The following is a 17,311-nucleotide window of genomic DNA, read 5'->3' on the forward strand; positions in this document are numbered from 1 at the left end:
GGATCATGAGCAGTTCCTTTCCTTCTCCATACTCTTCCCATCACTCTGGTACAAGTTGATCTTAGTCTCATCTGTCCATAGGATGTTGTTCCAGAACTGTGAAGGCTTTTTTAGATGTCGTTTGGCAAACTCTAATCTGGCCTTCCTGTTTTTGAGGCTCACCAATGGTTTACATCTTGTGGTGAACCCTCTGTATTCACTCTGGTGAAGTCTTCTCTTTATTGTTGACTTTGACACACATACACCTACCTCCTGGAGAGTGTTCTTGATCTGGCCAACTGTTGTGAAAGGTGTTTTCTTCACCAGGGAATGAATTCTTCGGTCATCCACCACAGTTGTTTTCTGTGGTCTTCCGGGTCTTTTGGTGTTGCTGAGCTCACTGGTGCGTTCCTTCTTTTTAAGAATGTTCCAAACAGTTGTTTTGGCCACACCTAATGTTTTTGCTATCTCTCTGATGGGTTTGTTTTGTTTTTTCAGCCTAATGATGGCTTGCTTCACTGATAGTGACAACTCTTTGGATCTCATCTTGAGAGTTGACAGCAACAGATTCCAAATGCAAATAGCACACTTGAAATGAACTCTGGACCTTTTATCTGCTCATCGTAATTGGGATAATGGGGGAATAACACACACCTGGCCATGGAACAGATGAGAAGCCAATTGTCCCATTACTTTTGGTCCCTTAACAAGTGGGAGGCACATATGCAAACTGTTGTAATTCCTACACCGTTCACCTGATTTGGCTGTAAATACCCTCAAATTAAAGCTGACAGTCTGCAGGTAAAGCACATCTTGTTTGTTTCATTTCAAATCTATTGTGGTGGTGTATAGAGCCAAAAATGTTAGAATTGTGTCGATGTCCCAATATTTATGGACCTGACTGTCTGTGTATAGACCCATTGATTCCTATAGTGTTGAATTTACAGTAGATGCATAAAAAACTGTACGAATCTAAACGCAGCACTTTCAATACCTATGTGAATAAGAAACTGGCTTCTTTCTGACTTCACAAACAGCTCTCAGATTTGGAGGTTGGTAATACTTAATAGCAACTTACTGCAATAATTTCCTGCTAACCTGGAGCCCATCACACAGTTTACACATGTCCCATACACGCGGCTTGTCCAAATATTACCAAACCCATCATGTTGGAGCCTGATGCAGACATGTGCTTTGCTCATTCAAGGCAAAACAACTATGTGAGGAAGTAAAAAATAAATTGTATGATTGCAGTGCCTTGTGAAGAAAGCAGCTATACACCTGACTGGACCTCGCATGGTTTGTGGAGACTTCTCTCTGTAGCTGAGCCACTGGCTCTGGTCCTATTCAACTCCTCTGGTGTGTCTAATAATGTGTTCCTTGGCTGGCTGTGCTGGTTCCTCCTGCTCCCTGGTCATCATAGGACATTAGTAATGTCAAGGTCAGGAGGAACCACAGGGGGAAGCACTCTTCTACACACCCAGAGGTGTGGGATAGGAGGCTACAGAGGGAAGTTTAAGCAACCTGACTGATGGACAAGTAATTATATAGCCGCTTTACTCAAAGGGTATGACAGATGTCACTTTTCTGTTACCTCCTAATGGGTTTATTTATTTCCCCATCCCCACTAGAATATACTTACCTTCTCTTTCCTCCCTCACTGCTTGAATTAAGTACTGAGACTCCAAAACAATAGCTGATACTTCTGGGCAGTGATGTACTTAGGTTTCGTGCTGCCCTAGGCAACACAAAAATCAGCTCCCCCCCGCCCATGTAGAGATCCTGACACCGACCAACACCCCCTCCCCACAAAGAGCCTGACATTGACCAACAAAACCCCAGCCCCACCCCTACCTGTGAGAGCTGTCCACCACCACCACCCCCCATACACTTGCAACCCCCTCCCACCCCGGGAAGAGAGAAGACACTCACCTTCACAGCTCCAGACATCCCCAGGAGCAAGAGTCATGCTTTGCATACACCATTAAGCACCCCACAGCCTCTCTCAAATCCCACCTGGTCCTCATACTGCGTGTGTCCAAGTGAACCTGTCAAAGAGTGGGTGAGGGAGATAGTGTCATTCCACATGTAATGGGCCACATTGCACCCCTTACACAAAACACCCTTACTCTGTTATATATTGAAAACGTTGCTGTAATCAACCAGTCACCCTCATATTTAAATTTTAAGATCAACTTTACAAAGGCACACTATGTTGTCCCATATGGGTATAGCAGTATGCCAACACGTACCTACCAGACAGGGCTCCTTTTCTGTTTAAACAATGAAGTCCACAATCGCATTTAGAAGAAGTTTGTTAAATCACCTGCAGCCAGTGATGGCTTCATCCCGTGTTATTGTGGGGATGGAGCAGCTGTTGGGACCAATGCTCCATAGTGCCACGGGAGGGAGCGCCATCTTGTTCCTTTAGGCCGCACATGTGAAGTGTGTGTTCTCATCTGTCACAGCTGCTGAGCTCAGCATAGGCGACAGGAGAAAGTACACACAGCGGTCCACCGAGTGCTTGTGTGATGCTCAGGACTACCTGTTTAATCGGTGCTCTAGTTACACACCATGCCAGCACCTACTAGGTGGCCCATTTACCTTTATTAAGACGCATCACACAAAGGGCTATTCTGCGGTTTGTCACCATCGACCTGGATCACTCATGCCACTGCTGAGTGCTTCTGAGTTGAAGTGAATACTTTTTGTTCAATATTTTTATTGGCATAAAAAAGCACACAGTGTAAAAAAAGAAGAGATATCACTTATACATTGAAGAGTAGATTGAACAGAATGTTACAATGTGGCATAATAAACAAGACTGCGCCCAACAGGAAATAGATACTTCTAACAAGAGCAAGCATTCCCTTCCAGTTTGCATTGAATGTTTGACTAAGGACTCCAATCACACATCATACCAGCATCTGAGACTACAGGACTGCAAACGTAGATTACTGAAACTTACTTTTTTGGGGGGCTGAGGACAATGGCTTTTCTATCTTCCAACACCACCCCCAAACCGGTCCAATGACTAATTTAATGATATCAGGTATTATCCCTTTTGACCCTTTCATCTTAACCCCTTCCGGACAATATATCTCCTTACATCATGCTTTAGGATGATCTATTTACTATCATGGTTGGAGCAGACAGGATGAACACGTTCTATAACCATATAGCCATGTGATTCAATTGCTGAATAAGGTCTCACCAACTGGACTAAGTTGTAGCTTCCCTTTCATAGGGAATTTGTACTGGGGTTGTGCGCCTTGACTTTTGTGGAAGTATTTTACTCTGTTTCATGGCAACATGGTAGGATGTGGAAGCTGCTAACTAGCAGTTTTTCAGCCAGGCTTCTGAGGGGACACAAATGGCTTATAGGTAAAACAAATTAATGATCAATTTACAAAGCTGCAAAGATTTTTGTTATCTACTTGGGCCCCTTGACTGCACAGGCTTTTTTCTGAAAAGGTGAACTTAGCCTTTAATCCCTTCATGACGGAGGACAAAACAAACTTTAAAAATCAGACCCAATTTTGTAATTTGACATGTTAGTAAAACTGTACATATCATCACAACTACTGTGTGTATCCTGGTGGATTATGCCTTGATTTTTTTCAGGACAAATTGGGCTTTCATTTGGTGGTAAAAGGTAATGGATATATCCTGATTTTTTTTTATTATTATTAAAGGAATATTGGCCCAAAATAGTGAAAAAAAAAATCTTTTTTTTTTTTTTTTAAATTAAAAGGCCATCAGGTGATCAGGAACCAGGAGTCCCGCGTCTGTTAATACATGACCCAGGAATCTCGGTGAGAGCGGCACCTAGGTATAAAGCCTACACCTTGGACGCTGCATATATGTGTTACTGTGTCATTCTGGGGTTAAGATTGTGTACACAAGCAGGGCTCTCATAATCTTCTTGTCTTGAATTGTTTTGTAACTGTTCTGCATCACTGTATTTTGTAAAGCGCCACGTAAAACTGCTCCTGTATAATATTCTAATAATATCTTGTAATCTGTTTTTTGGGATGCCCGTCCCAAAGTCTTTTCTAGAGGGCTAATATGCCCTATATGTTTCTCTCTCATCCTGTTTTCACTTTTCTCTACCACTTTCCTTGCCTACTTATTCCTCCCTGGAGCAGCATGATGACCCAGTTGTCTTTACATTACACCCTCCACATACTAGAGCACAACTGAGATCAATCAACTTATTGCTTAAGGGGCCAGAATAAAGAGAAAGAGCATATAAAAGCACCAAATTACCTGCTGATATACATACTATAGAAATGAAACATGAAAATACTACGATTCAAACTACTACGACATGCACATCCAATTTACTTATCATTTAACATTGCATGCAACTAAACCAAGTTCTCAATCAGAGTTATTTAAAACACTGAGATGCTTCATCACAGGCAGTATATAAATATGGTGATAAATGTAGCAGAATGCTAGCACATACTGTAAAAGCCAAACAGGCTTGCACATTTATTTAATTTAAACATCAATCAGAGTGCAGAGCAGAAGCTTTTTGTCACTATTACTCTTCAACATACATAACCTTCTACTGGATGTATATCAGGCTTGCCTATAATAAACAGGCAGCTCTTGCCTGAACTAATAAGACGGCAAAACAACATCTGGCTTCCTCTTTTACAATAGAGGGATTGGAAACGACCATTAAACTACCAGCTAACAAAAACCCGAGCTCAAATGGCCTCTTGGGAACTTTTTATTGAAAGCCACAATGCAACTTTTTCCAATTTTAAAGAAGACCTATATACGGTATGTAATTTCCAAGTCCTCCCCTTCATGACGCATACTCAAGAAGCCCATAATTCTATTATGCCTAAGGACAATAAGAATTCTACTCAATGTACAAGTTACAGATCCGTTTCTTAATTCAGCTTGAGCCCTGGTTCACACGAATGCAGTGCAGCACATCGCATGTGATTCACACAGGTACCGCACCGCATTGCAGTTGCACAGTGTCCATGCAATCTGGTATGGATGTCAATGTTAACCACTTGCCCTTCAGACGATTTACCCCCCCTTCCTGACCAGGCCATGTTTTGCGTTACAGCCCTGCGTTACTTTAACTGACAGTTGCACGGTCATGCAACGCTGCACCCAAATTAAATTTACATCCTTTTTTTCCCACAAATTGAGCTTTCTTTCGGTGTCATTTCATCGCCTGTGCGGTTTTTATATTTTGCGCTATAAAAAAAGTAACAATTGTGAGAAAAAAATTTATATTTTTGACTTTTTGCTGTAAAACATATCCAGTAAAAACATTTTTAAAAATCACATTTTGTCATAAATTTAGGCCAAAATGTATTCTGCTACATGTCTTTGCTAAAAAAAATCCCAATACATGTAAATTAATTGTTTTGCAAGAAAGTTATAGGGTTTACAAATGGCAGTGTATATCTGTTTTTTTTTTTTTTTTAATTTTTACTGGTAATGGCGGCAATCAGCGACTTATAGTGGAACTGCAGCAGGCATTCTGAGACTGGGGGGAACTGACGTGGTATCACTGACATTCCCAGTGACACTAATAGAGTGAGCAGTGCTTAAAAAAAAAAAAAAAAGCACTGACACTGTACTAATGGCACTGGGCAGGAAGGGTTAACAGTGTGCTGTTTTACTGTGTGCTGTGTGTGCTTCACTGTAATCACAATGCTTTGCATGGTTGTGCTGTGTGCACGAGCTGACAGGGAGGAGAACTGTATTGCTCGGAGATGCTCAGCAATCACTGGGCGCTGGTGAGTAATCACTGGCCAGGAACGGTGATTGACAGCTGTGGCCACAAATGGTGGCACGGGTAGGGCGTGCGCCTCCTACCTGGAAATGCAAAATCACATATATACACATGATTTTGCACACCTGTGCTGCCCTGTAGCAGTAATTCTGCTATAGGGCAGTTGGGAAGTGGTTAAATTAATGACACCCCGAAACAGATTGCAAAACGCAGTGCAATAACAAGAATTTGCATCGCATGGGATGCAAATCAGGTGCAGGGGAAAAAAAGGGTCCTGCACCTTTTTGGTGCAGATGCAATGTGATGGCTCAAAATGTATGGCTCAAATTGCACCGCACAAACATTGCATGTGATTTGCACAGGAATGTGGTGTTGTACCTGTGCAAATCACATACGATGTGCCGCACTGCATTAGTGTGAACCAGGGCTGAACCTGAAAATCTATACTAAACAGCTAGCAGACACAAAAAACATTCTAGAAAGCAAATTAGTTCTGTTCCTGGTCATGAGACATGGGACAGCACACACACAAAAAAAAAAAAAGGTGGATCCTCCAAACTGTGCAGAATCACAAATATTATCTTCGTGCCTCCTCTCTATAGATATCAAAAGGCATTTGGGTATTTGGTCTCTTGCTGCCCAACTTGTGCCCAGCACAAATATATGCAGCTGTTTCTTCAATCAATCAACAGGTATCAACAGTGGCTTCAGTGCCAGTTCACACTAATGCAGTGCGAATTTGATGTGGTTTCATAATGTAGTATCACAGTACACTTTCTGTTGTGACAGGTGCAAATTGTATGCGATTTCTGAGGGGACTGAACATAGTAGGAGATGAAATTCGTACCACAACCACACTAAACTCGCACAGGACCCTTTTTTTGACCGGATCAAAATTGCACCATGTACACTATATTGTCAAAAGTATTGGGCTAGCCCTCCAAATCATTGGATTCAGTTGTTCCAATCGCCTCCATGGCCACAGGTGTATAAAATCAAGCACCTAGGCATGCAGACTGCTTCTACAAACATTTGTGAAAGAATGGGTCGTTCTCAGGAGCTCAGTGATTTCAAGCGTGGTACTGTGATAGGTTGCCACCTTTCCATCCATGAAATTTCCTTCCTACTAAATATTCCACGGAAGCAACTGGGAACAACAGAAACTCAGCCACGAGTTGGTAGGTCACGTAAAATAACAGAGCAGGGTCAGCGCAACATGAAGCGCACAGTGTGCAGAAGTTGCCAACTGTCATGTGGCCTTCAGATTAGCACAACAACAGTGCATAGAGAGCTTCATGGAATGGGTTTCCATGGCCGATCAGCTGCATCCAAGCCTTACATCACCGAATGCAATGCAAAGCGTCGGATGCAGTGGTGTAAAGCACGCAGCCACTGGACTCTAGGGCAGTGGAGACGTGTTCTTTGGAGTGACGAATCACGCTTCTCTGTCTGGCAATCCGATGGATGTGTCTGGGTTTGGTGGTTGCCAGGAAAATGATACTTGCCTGACTGCATTGTGCCAAGGGTAAAGTTTGGTGGGGGGAGGATAATGGTGTGCGGTCGGTTTTCAGGGGTTGGGCTTGGTCCCTTAGTTCCAGTGAAGAGAACTCTTAAGGTATCAGCATACCAAGACATTTGGACAATTTCATGCTCCCAACTTTGTGGGAACAGTTTGGGGATGGCCCCTTCCTGTTCCAACATGACTTCCCACCAGTGCACAAAGCAAGGTCCATAAAGACATCGATGAGCAAGTTTGGGGTGGAGGAACTTGACTGGCCTGCACAGAGTCCTGACCTCAACCCGATCGAACACCTTTGGGATGAATTAGAGTGGAGACTGGGAGCCAGGTCTTCACGTCCAACATCAGTGCCTGACCTGACAAATGCACTTCTGGAAGAATGGTCAAACATTCCCATAGACACACTCCTAAACCTTGTGTACAGCTTTCCCAGAAGAATTGAAGCTGTTATAGCTGCAAAGGGTGGGCCAACTCAGTATTGAACCTTACGGACTAAGACTGGGATGCCATTAAAGTTCATGTGCGTGTAAAGGCAGGTGTCCCAATACTTTTGGCAGTATTGAGTATATGTGAACAGGCCTCCTTGGAAACAGGGGCGGACTGAAAACTCATGGGGCACCCAGGCAATAAGAGATAATGGAGCCCCCTGTGTCTCCGCCTACACTCAAGTCAAAGCCACACCCACAGAACACCACACCTACACATTGCAGCTCAGCTGCATAGAATGGGCATTACAAATAATTTAAAAATAATAAAACGTTGTGGGGTCCCCCCTCCATTCATACTAAGCCCTTTGGGTCTGGTATGGGTTTTGAGGGGAACCCCCACGCCAAAAAGAAATGGTGTGGAGTTCCCCCTAAGATCCTTAGCAGACCCTTATCCAAGCATGCAGCCAGGCATGTCAGGAAGGGGGGGGGGGTGACGAGTTAGCGCCCCCCCGGAACCATACCAGGCCACATGTCCTCAACATGGGGGGGTGCTTTGGGGCAGGGGAGTTCCCCCCCCAAAGCACCTTATCCCCATGATGGAGACAAGGGCCTCTTCCCCAAAACCCTGGCCTGTGGTTGTGGGGGTCTGCGGGCAGGGGGCTTATCGGAATCTGGAAGCCCCCAGATCCTGCCCCTCCCCATGTAAATGAGTATGGGGTAAATGGTACCGCTACCCATTCATAGAAAAAAAAGTGTGTGAAAAAAGACAGGAGACAGTCTGACAAGTCCTTTATTAAAAGATGAAAAATAAAAGAAGGTCCCCCAAAATAGATCCAACATCAATCACAGTGTCTGCTGCCGGGAAAAAAAGAAGAAAAAAAAAGGCTCTGCTCCTGACGCTGGCTCTCGGCCTTTTGACTGCTTTGCTGGCTTCACAGTTATTAAATATGTAAGAGGCACTGCGGGGAACATTCTTTTATTTCTTTTCTTTTAATAAAAGACTTGTCAAAGACTGTCTCCTGTCTTTTTTTCCACTACCCTTTTTTTTGTGTGAATTGGTAGTGGTTCCATGTACCCCATACTCATTCACATCGGGGGGTGGGATCTGGTGGCCCCCATGCTAATCGGGACTTCCAGATTCCAATGAGCCCCCTACCCGAAAACACCCACAACCACCGGCCAGGGTTGTGGGGAAGAGGCCCTTGTCCCCTTCAACAAGTTGAGGGCATGTGGCCTGGTATGGTTCAGAAGGGGGGGGGGTCTAGCTCATCCCCCCCTTTCCTGACCTGCCAGGCTGCATGCTCGGATAAGGGTCTGGTATGGATTTTGGGGGGACCCCACGACAATTTTTTTTTAATTTTGGCGTGGGCGTTCCCCTCAAAATCCATATCAGACCCAAAGGGCTTGGTATGGATGAAGGGGGACCCCACACCATTTTTTAAATTATTTTTTTAATTGCCGGCAATTCTTTCTTTCACATTCAGCTGTCAGTGGGGAACTCCTCTGACTGCTGAAACATAAACATATGGTTTTCACTACTAAAATACCTCATGACTTGATAAAATAACTCATGCGGTATTTTAGTAGTGTTTTTTGGTGAATTCAATCGCTTTTTATAAAAAAAAATGCTATGCGGTATCCTACCACATACTTGGATGCGGTAAGATACCGCTTAGTGAATTGTGTCTCCTACTGACCCCAGGCCCTCGAGCAATGCCTGAATAGTGAGTCCGCCCCTGGTTGGAAATAATGCTTTTTGACATTACATGTGAATCTATGCTTTTCTGAACACATTTGATCCACATAGAATTTGCAGCAGTGTGAACCGGCACTCAATTTCAAAGATTCTTACCAGATTTTCCAACCCATATAGCAGTGGGTCTAATAAAGCTTTCTTTACTCCAATGTATCTGTGTCTTTCTTAAACCTCTTCACAATCACAGTGTATCTCCACAAGAGGAAAAAACTCAAAGTGAAGTATCTTCCAAACTGTAGTACACTTTCTACTCATGTTCACATCCATGACGAACCATTTCTGTCATGCATGTATAACCAGCTGTGATCACTGACTTTTTGATTCTCTGTTGTCTAAATCCTTACCAAAAAGAAAAAAATCATCACGCCCATCAATCCAAATCTCCTCTTCTTCCCATGGACCACCCCACATATTCAATCCTCTTCACACTCAGTGTCAAATGTAAAAAAGAACATTCAATAGTGCAGTATATTCAAAACTCCACTGTTATTCAAATCTTCAATATATAGTGCTCACACTTTGTGTTCATAAAAGTGTCAAATGTGTGACCCTCCACAGTGCTAATTCCCCCATATGCCAAAATACCTTACATCCAGCAACCCCTATGACACAGAGTTGGGTGATTTCGCTTGCACCAAGCTGCTCTACATCCGCTTGCTCCACTGGCATGCAAATCCTCAAATTTCCGAGTAAACTGCAGACAGGACATAAAATGAGAAATAGACTAATCGTGCAGAAAATTCAACTAAAATCTCATATAATATATTGAAAATACTCACATGGGCAAGCTGTATATAATTTAAAATAACCAAGATGGCTCCACAGGCAGTTCTGGTTCCAGTTGATGTCACTTCCTGACATGTTTCGTCCTTTGAGAAAGTCATTCAGACATAATACAGTATGTCATACAGTACCCAGGAAAGAGAGACAAGGAAGAGATCTCCATTGTTTACCAAAATGTATTGATAAAATAATAATAAAAGCACACATGAGCTCGCACCTGGATTTACAGCGAACACTCTGTAAAGGAAATGCTGCTCCACCCGCTACTATCTGGATGCGAGCGTATGTCCCAGCTGGTGGACATGATGTCAGGAGCCATAACCACCCTGCTACATGTTTCATCTATCCAGGACCTCTTCAGGCAGTGGTGGGACTGTGATAGACCCAATCAGGACAGGGGCATTTTGAGGGGACTAGGGGCTAGCCCTCTACCCACTGATTATGGCTTTTGGAGAGAGCAGATCATTCTCTAATGATGGACAACAACGTGCTGAACGTTGAGAGTGAGGCTTGAATTGATTCTCTGAGTAAAGACAATAAATCTTCCTTTCTGGAGTGGTTGTAAAGGTGTAATATTAATCTAATACAGATTAATGGTCAGCGGAAATTTGTGGCCCTCCTGCAAACTGGGTTGAAGAAGCTCCTCCACTTGGGACAAAAATATTATCAACAATCTTCCTCAAGAAATCTATGAAGATAGATGAATTCCACTTTTCCAGACTGTTGGAATATTGTATGAGTTTTGTCTTATGATGGACAGATTATACAAGTGAAAGCAAATACCTGTAGGACAGCATGTGTAATGGACTTGGTGTATTCAGGGTTGGAGGTGCTGGGCTGTCTGGGTTGGGCTCCTGGTTTGTCTGGGTACCTAATCAGTGTGGAGTGTTTATCCTAATGTGTAATATTTGTGTTTATTGTTCATGGGGGACTGCCCCTATTTCTGAAGTGTATAAAAACCTATATTTCTGTTCAATATAAAGAGTTCCAGTTTTGCACCTAAGCTAGTGTCGCCTAGACTTGAGTGCGGTGCCCAGCTATAATACCTTGGTCCTGTGTCCCAGCGGCAGAGACACAGTGTTCTGACAGAATCACCCAATCGGGGTGAAAGGCGGTCTGTCACAGGGACCGCCATTTATTTTGTTCTATATAGCTGCCTATCATTAACCATCTCTGAACCAATTGTTCTCTTGACATCTGAACACTATTAACATTCTATACAAATGCGTAACACTGTCCAACTGAACCACAATATAGACTACTTAATGTGCAAAAAAAAACAACAAGGATCCTATCACCTAGACATATTTTTTTAAAAGTTGCGTTTATTAAATATGGTTAGCAGTATGAATAAGACCACCTACCTAGTGGTGCTGCCTAATGGAGATAAATTAATACTGCACCACTCCATATTGTCATCACACTATTAAATATATCAATACATGTATAAATATAAGGGGGCTGCCAATAGCATGTAAATTGGAAAATAAGAGTAGTGCAATATTCAGTGGTTCAGCATTTTTGCACTACAGACACTTTAATTTTTGTGGCACGATGTGTTTAATGGGGATAGTCCGTAATATAGCTGCATATAAGTATTTTGTGTATATGAACAAATTTGTGGGGACTAGGAAGCATGTTTGAGCAATTTATTTATTTTGTATTTACAGATTGTAGATTGGACAATATTATTAACTATTGAGATTTCATTTTATGTACAGTACTTACATTCATGTAAATGACTCACCAAGAGTGATGCACTTTGACCATTTATGATTTTTTTCCCATTTAACGATTTACACATATTACTGGGTGTGTCAAGTACTTATTTTTATAAATTTATTTTTTATGTATTTATTTATTTAGAATGCTGCACTTTAATTATTTTAATCACATTGAATGTGTCACAATTTAGCCTGCAGTTTTCCTGCCTGTGTAATTCTTACCTTCTTGTTGCAGGGTCTCTCCTAGACCTGTGACTCCATCCACATATGTTGTTTGGCTTCTGTGCTCGCCTATGGGCATTGCCTGCTATTCTTTGGGTTTATATTTCCTTTCCATTCCAACACTTTCTGGCCTGTCTCCCAGTTCAGTTCCCTATATAAGACATACTCAGCATAGGCTGTGTTGCCTGATCAACTTCCCAGTTCTCTGAGCTCCTGTTTGCCTACTATTGTAGTTTATGTCTGTGTGTATCAACCCTGGCTTCCTCTGCTGTCTGTACTTGCCTGCCGCCTGCCATGACCTTGGCTTGTTTCCTGGATTTCCCTCTGTGTCCTGCCATTTGTACACATGAATGGCCTCTGCATCCTAAGCTGGGCATACCTGGGAGCTGGGACCTGGATCCATCCCCACCATCAGGGGTTTGGTGAACAAGCAGGCTGGGGTTTAAATTCTGCACCCTGGGGAACCCCAAGCTGGCGATCCACAAGGGCTCACTATCACAGATACCTGACAGAATGTACTGGGTGTACACCTAAGCCTAGTACACATGATGAGAATATCGGATGAATGATCGTCCGTTGTGGTTTTTTTGCATGTTAATTTTATATCGAAAATGAAGAGGTTACTAAAGTTACAAAAGTTCTCATATGACATAATGCAACTTTGGAAGGGATGTAATGTGTTGTATTGCATTCTTTCGTTTCTTAGCATGTGTGGTCTTTCTCTTCTGATTTTTTATTGGAAGAATACTGTACTGATTAAGCTGATTTTCGTGTTTGTACCTTCTAATAATTTTAGCCGAAAGCGGTGTACTATTGATTAGATTATCGTACGGTTGTTTCGAAAGTGGTATTTTTCAACCAATTTTCTGCTCGTGTATATAGCAGCAGCTGGGAGCTATTATTTAAATTTTTTCTTTGGGTTAGTATTGGATGAGCACAGGTGATTTCACAGATTATTAGTACAACCTCCTTCTTGACTTTAACAAACCTGTTGGCATATGAGTTGTCCACTGCAGGAAGAATTGTAGCTTTTAAAATGCTTAAACTACAGAAACATCTGTATATTCTTTGCACCCTACTTACCCTTTTCTCCAAAACTTTATTCTTCCTTACCTAGAAGCACATCAATCAATATGTGTGGAATTATCAAGGATAAATCAAGATGTAAATTTGAACTGTTCACACAAATGCATTAGAGAAATGTGACTCCCCAATGTATACTGTTATTATCAAGCAACTGTTTTAGACCAAACCAAATATTATTGGTCCCCCAATTTTTACTGAGTAGCAATATGAAGGCCCTATTATTAGCCAATAAGTGTGGTGTAAAAGCCCATTTGGATAGATTCCCTACATTTCATTCCATTGTAAATACCCGAAGAAATGCAGACTTTTGCCCTTTCTCTTCTATTTCTTCCTAAAATGTACACTGTTAGAATGCCTAAAGTACTTTATACCAGACCAACAACTTAATCCCTGTTGTGAATTGGAAATTTACAGCATAAGTTACTTATATGCAGAACACAAACTAAAACCCTTTGTAGTACTGAAGCAGGAATTTAAAATTATATCCACTGGTCCAAATCCACCATTTATTGAGTTTGAATCCCTGTGGCACTTCGTATATCATACACAGTGCATTATTTGGAAAACACTACCAATAACCATAATGGTATCTCCCAGCTTAGTCTGTAAAACCAGTTGATTTAGTTTTTAGTTTAAGGTCTTTGTCAGGAATGGGTTCACCTGCCGTGTGGGCTGCAGTACCGGTGCTTGCCAGCGGGTGTGTCAGGAATGGACTCACCGGCTGTGTGGGCTGCAGTACCGGTGCTTGCCAGCGGGTGTGTCAGGAATGGACTCACCGGCTGTGTGGGCTGCAGTACCGGTGCTTCCCAGCGGGTGTGTCAGGAATGGGCTCACCTGCTGTGTGAGCTGCAGTACCGTTGCTTGCCAGCGGGTGCTTTCAGCAGCCAGGATCTCACTCCTGCAATCAAGCAATCACCTGAGGCTGATTGCAGGAGGTATAATAAAGCAGCACCAGGCCTGCAATCAGTGCCTTGGTGTTGTCCCATGAGCCCCTGTATCTTGTTCCTGATTGTCCTGTACTCCTGATTGCCTTGCTGCCGACCCTGCTTGATCCTGACCTTGCTGACTTCTCCTGCTGTGATCCCTGGCTCGTTTGACTACTCTTCTGGATATCCCTATTGATCTGAACTCCTGTTACCGAACTCGGCGAGTGACCCGACTACTCTTTGCCTGCTGCCTTGTACCGTGCTGTCCCCACTGTTACCGACCCGCCCTGTCTGACCACGCTTGCTACCCTGCCATCCATCCGTCCTACACAGACCTATCTGCCTCTTCACGTCAGGCTCTTACCAGTGTATACCTCTGGCGGATCCCTCTACCACAGGTGGGTGTACTCAGGGGCCGCCACCTGGTCACTGTCTGCTCCACGTCCATCCCCACCATCAGGGGCCCTGGTGAACAAGCAGACTGGGGCTTAGACTCCACGCTCTGGGGAATCCTGTCCTGTAGATTGCTAGAGGTACCGCCAGGAGGTATCTGACAGAACCATACGGCCTGCCTGACCATTCCACCTCTCCAGTCCTGACTACGCCTGTGTTCCCGCACATACTGATATTAGTGGAAGTTTGGTTTTGTTACTGTGCGTGTTGTATATTTGGGCGGCTAACAATAAATTATATTGTTATTACATCATTCCTGAAGCCTTACTTCCCTGTGTCAGTCCACACATTTCTGGTCATACCCGGATGCCTGACAGTCTGCTTCCCTAAAAAAGTGTTTTCCACAAATTGCGGTGTTCTAATCACTGGTAGCTCTCGCAAAACATAAAATTTTTTTTTAATATTCTAATTCTATTTCATCAATGTGCTGGAGAAGGTTTGGTGCAATAGGATCATTAAGCCATAATATGTGGTACTGTATATACCCAAGGTCTTTATGGAATGAAACCTTTACAAACATGTTGGAAATAACTGGAAAAAAGTTCCCCTCTCAATAGAACATGCTATACTACACACAGGCAATGACGATTTTAAAAAATAGCACAGGAGTTAAGACCCTTCATTGATCATATATTATTCACTACTAACTTGTCATTACCAGAAACTGGAAAACGTTCACCCAGCTTTATAGACATAATAGGTGCTCTCGATACCCAATTTTCAATGGAAAAAATGCTAGCCTTTAAAAAAAAAATAATTCACTTATACTTAAATTCATAGCCAACAGAGATGTGCACAACGAGAAAAATGTGTTTTGTTTCGAATTAATTCGATAAGTTAATAATTTCGTCATATTCGTTATGTTAGAATAATTTTTCAGAATTCAATTAATATATTTGGATTAGTTTCGTATATTTTGATTCATTTCATATATTTCAGAAGATTAGCTATATTCGTCTTAACATGTTAATTTGTTTTTTTTGGGGAGATTACTTATGCCCTCCGAGTTATCCTTGCTAGTCCAACCCACAAAGAAATGGAATGAGCTGATTTTTTTTCTTTATATATAATAATGAAATAATGTTAATGCAAAATACAAACCGTATGTATCTGAGAGAATGAATAGAACAAAATTAATTTTGGATACATTTGTTAGGTATGATTCGGAGATTGCAATGGATCCAGCTCCATCCGCCCAAACACAATCAGGAATCCTTTTATTTCACTTTTATACCTTGCTGTATTTATTGCAATGTTTCTATTTCATATGTAGTACATCTTATATAATAATGAAAAATGTTAATGCAACATAAAAACGAAATGGATCCGAATCAATTCGGGTCATTCGTTATGTTGTTACATTATTTCGGATGCTTCAAACATCCCAATGAAATGAATGAATTTTTTTGTTTTGTTATAATTTATTTCAAACTTGAAATATGAAAATTTTGTCTGAGTCTAGTTTGAAGTATTATAAAAAATGTGCTATTGGTTGGGTTTATCTATCTTTTTGTTACTGTTTTAGGTTTATTCATAATTGTGTATATTGCATGTACGACCTTACCTATGGGCAGGGGCAGACTGAGAACTCATGGGGCCCCCGGGCAATAGGGGATCATGGGGCCCCTGTGCCTTGCTCAAACTCAAAAAAGACTATTAAAAAGGTACCAGGGGCATCTCATGGAGCCCCCTACTGACCCCGGGCCCTCGGGCAGTGCCCAAGTTTCCAAATGGTCAGTCCGCCCCTGCCTATGGGACTCATGCACAGTGGTGCAATACGTTACAACTCTGTATCTAATGCTTATGCGTCACAGTAAATCAAGTAAGATTGTATTGTATGATCTTGTTGATAATGTTAAATAGATACTACAGTCAATTTACTAAAACTGGAGAGTGCAAAATCTGATGAAGCTGTGCATTGTAGCCAATCAGCTTCTAACGTCGGCTTGTTCAATTAAGCTTTGACAATAAACCCTGGAAGCTGATTGGTTTCTATGCAGAGCCGCACCAGATTGTGCACTCTCCAGTTTTAGTAAATCAACCCCGGTGTCACTATGTACCAAAATGCAATTTTTAAAATGTATTTTCTTTTCTCTCTTTGTGAGCATCCAATAAAGAGAAATGTTCCAAAAGTGAACCTGTTGCTTAGCCCTGCTGTAGTGTGCTTGAATTGTACATTGGAAGCGATGGGTTTGCATGGTTACATAGTCAGGTGGAAAAAAGACAAGTTCATCTAATTCAACTAATCAAACAAAAATACATAACAAAAATAAATAAACAGAATCAATAGAAAACCCAAAATAGACTTCTATACCCACAGAGTAAAGCATAAGAGAAAAACAAAAACCTTTGAGGCATCTCAGTTTTTTGTGGCAAGACATCTGTAGGAAAAACAAAATCCATATTCTTCCGAGATTCAGCCTGAGTTCACATATGTGCGGGGACAGTTTGCAGCTCAATTTCAAGCCCTGTCTGGTGCAATATCATTAAGTAGTTCAGGTGCAATTTGTTATAGTTTATTGCATTGGAAATCACACCTGAACTAGGGTGAAAAATCGTACTGGATTCTTTTTTTTAAATTGCACTGCGTCTGGCCTGAACATATGTGAACCGGTTCCATAGAAAAGCCTTTTGGTTTTGGGCTAAAGCCCGCTGTCAGCTGATG

The sequence above is a fragment of the Staurois parvus genome, unplaced genomic scaffold (assembly GCF_062004578.1).
Source record: "Staurois parvus isolate SC_StPar_1 unplaced genomic scaffold, SC_StPar_1.0 ptg000538l, whole genome shotgun sequence".
Taxonomy (NCBI): domain Eukaryota; kingdom Metazoa; phylum Chordata; class Amphibia; order Anura; family Ranidae; genus Staurois; species Staurois parvus.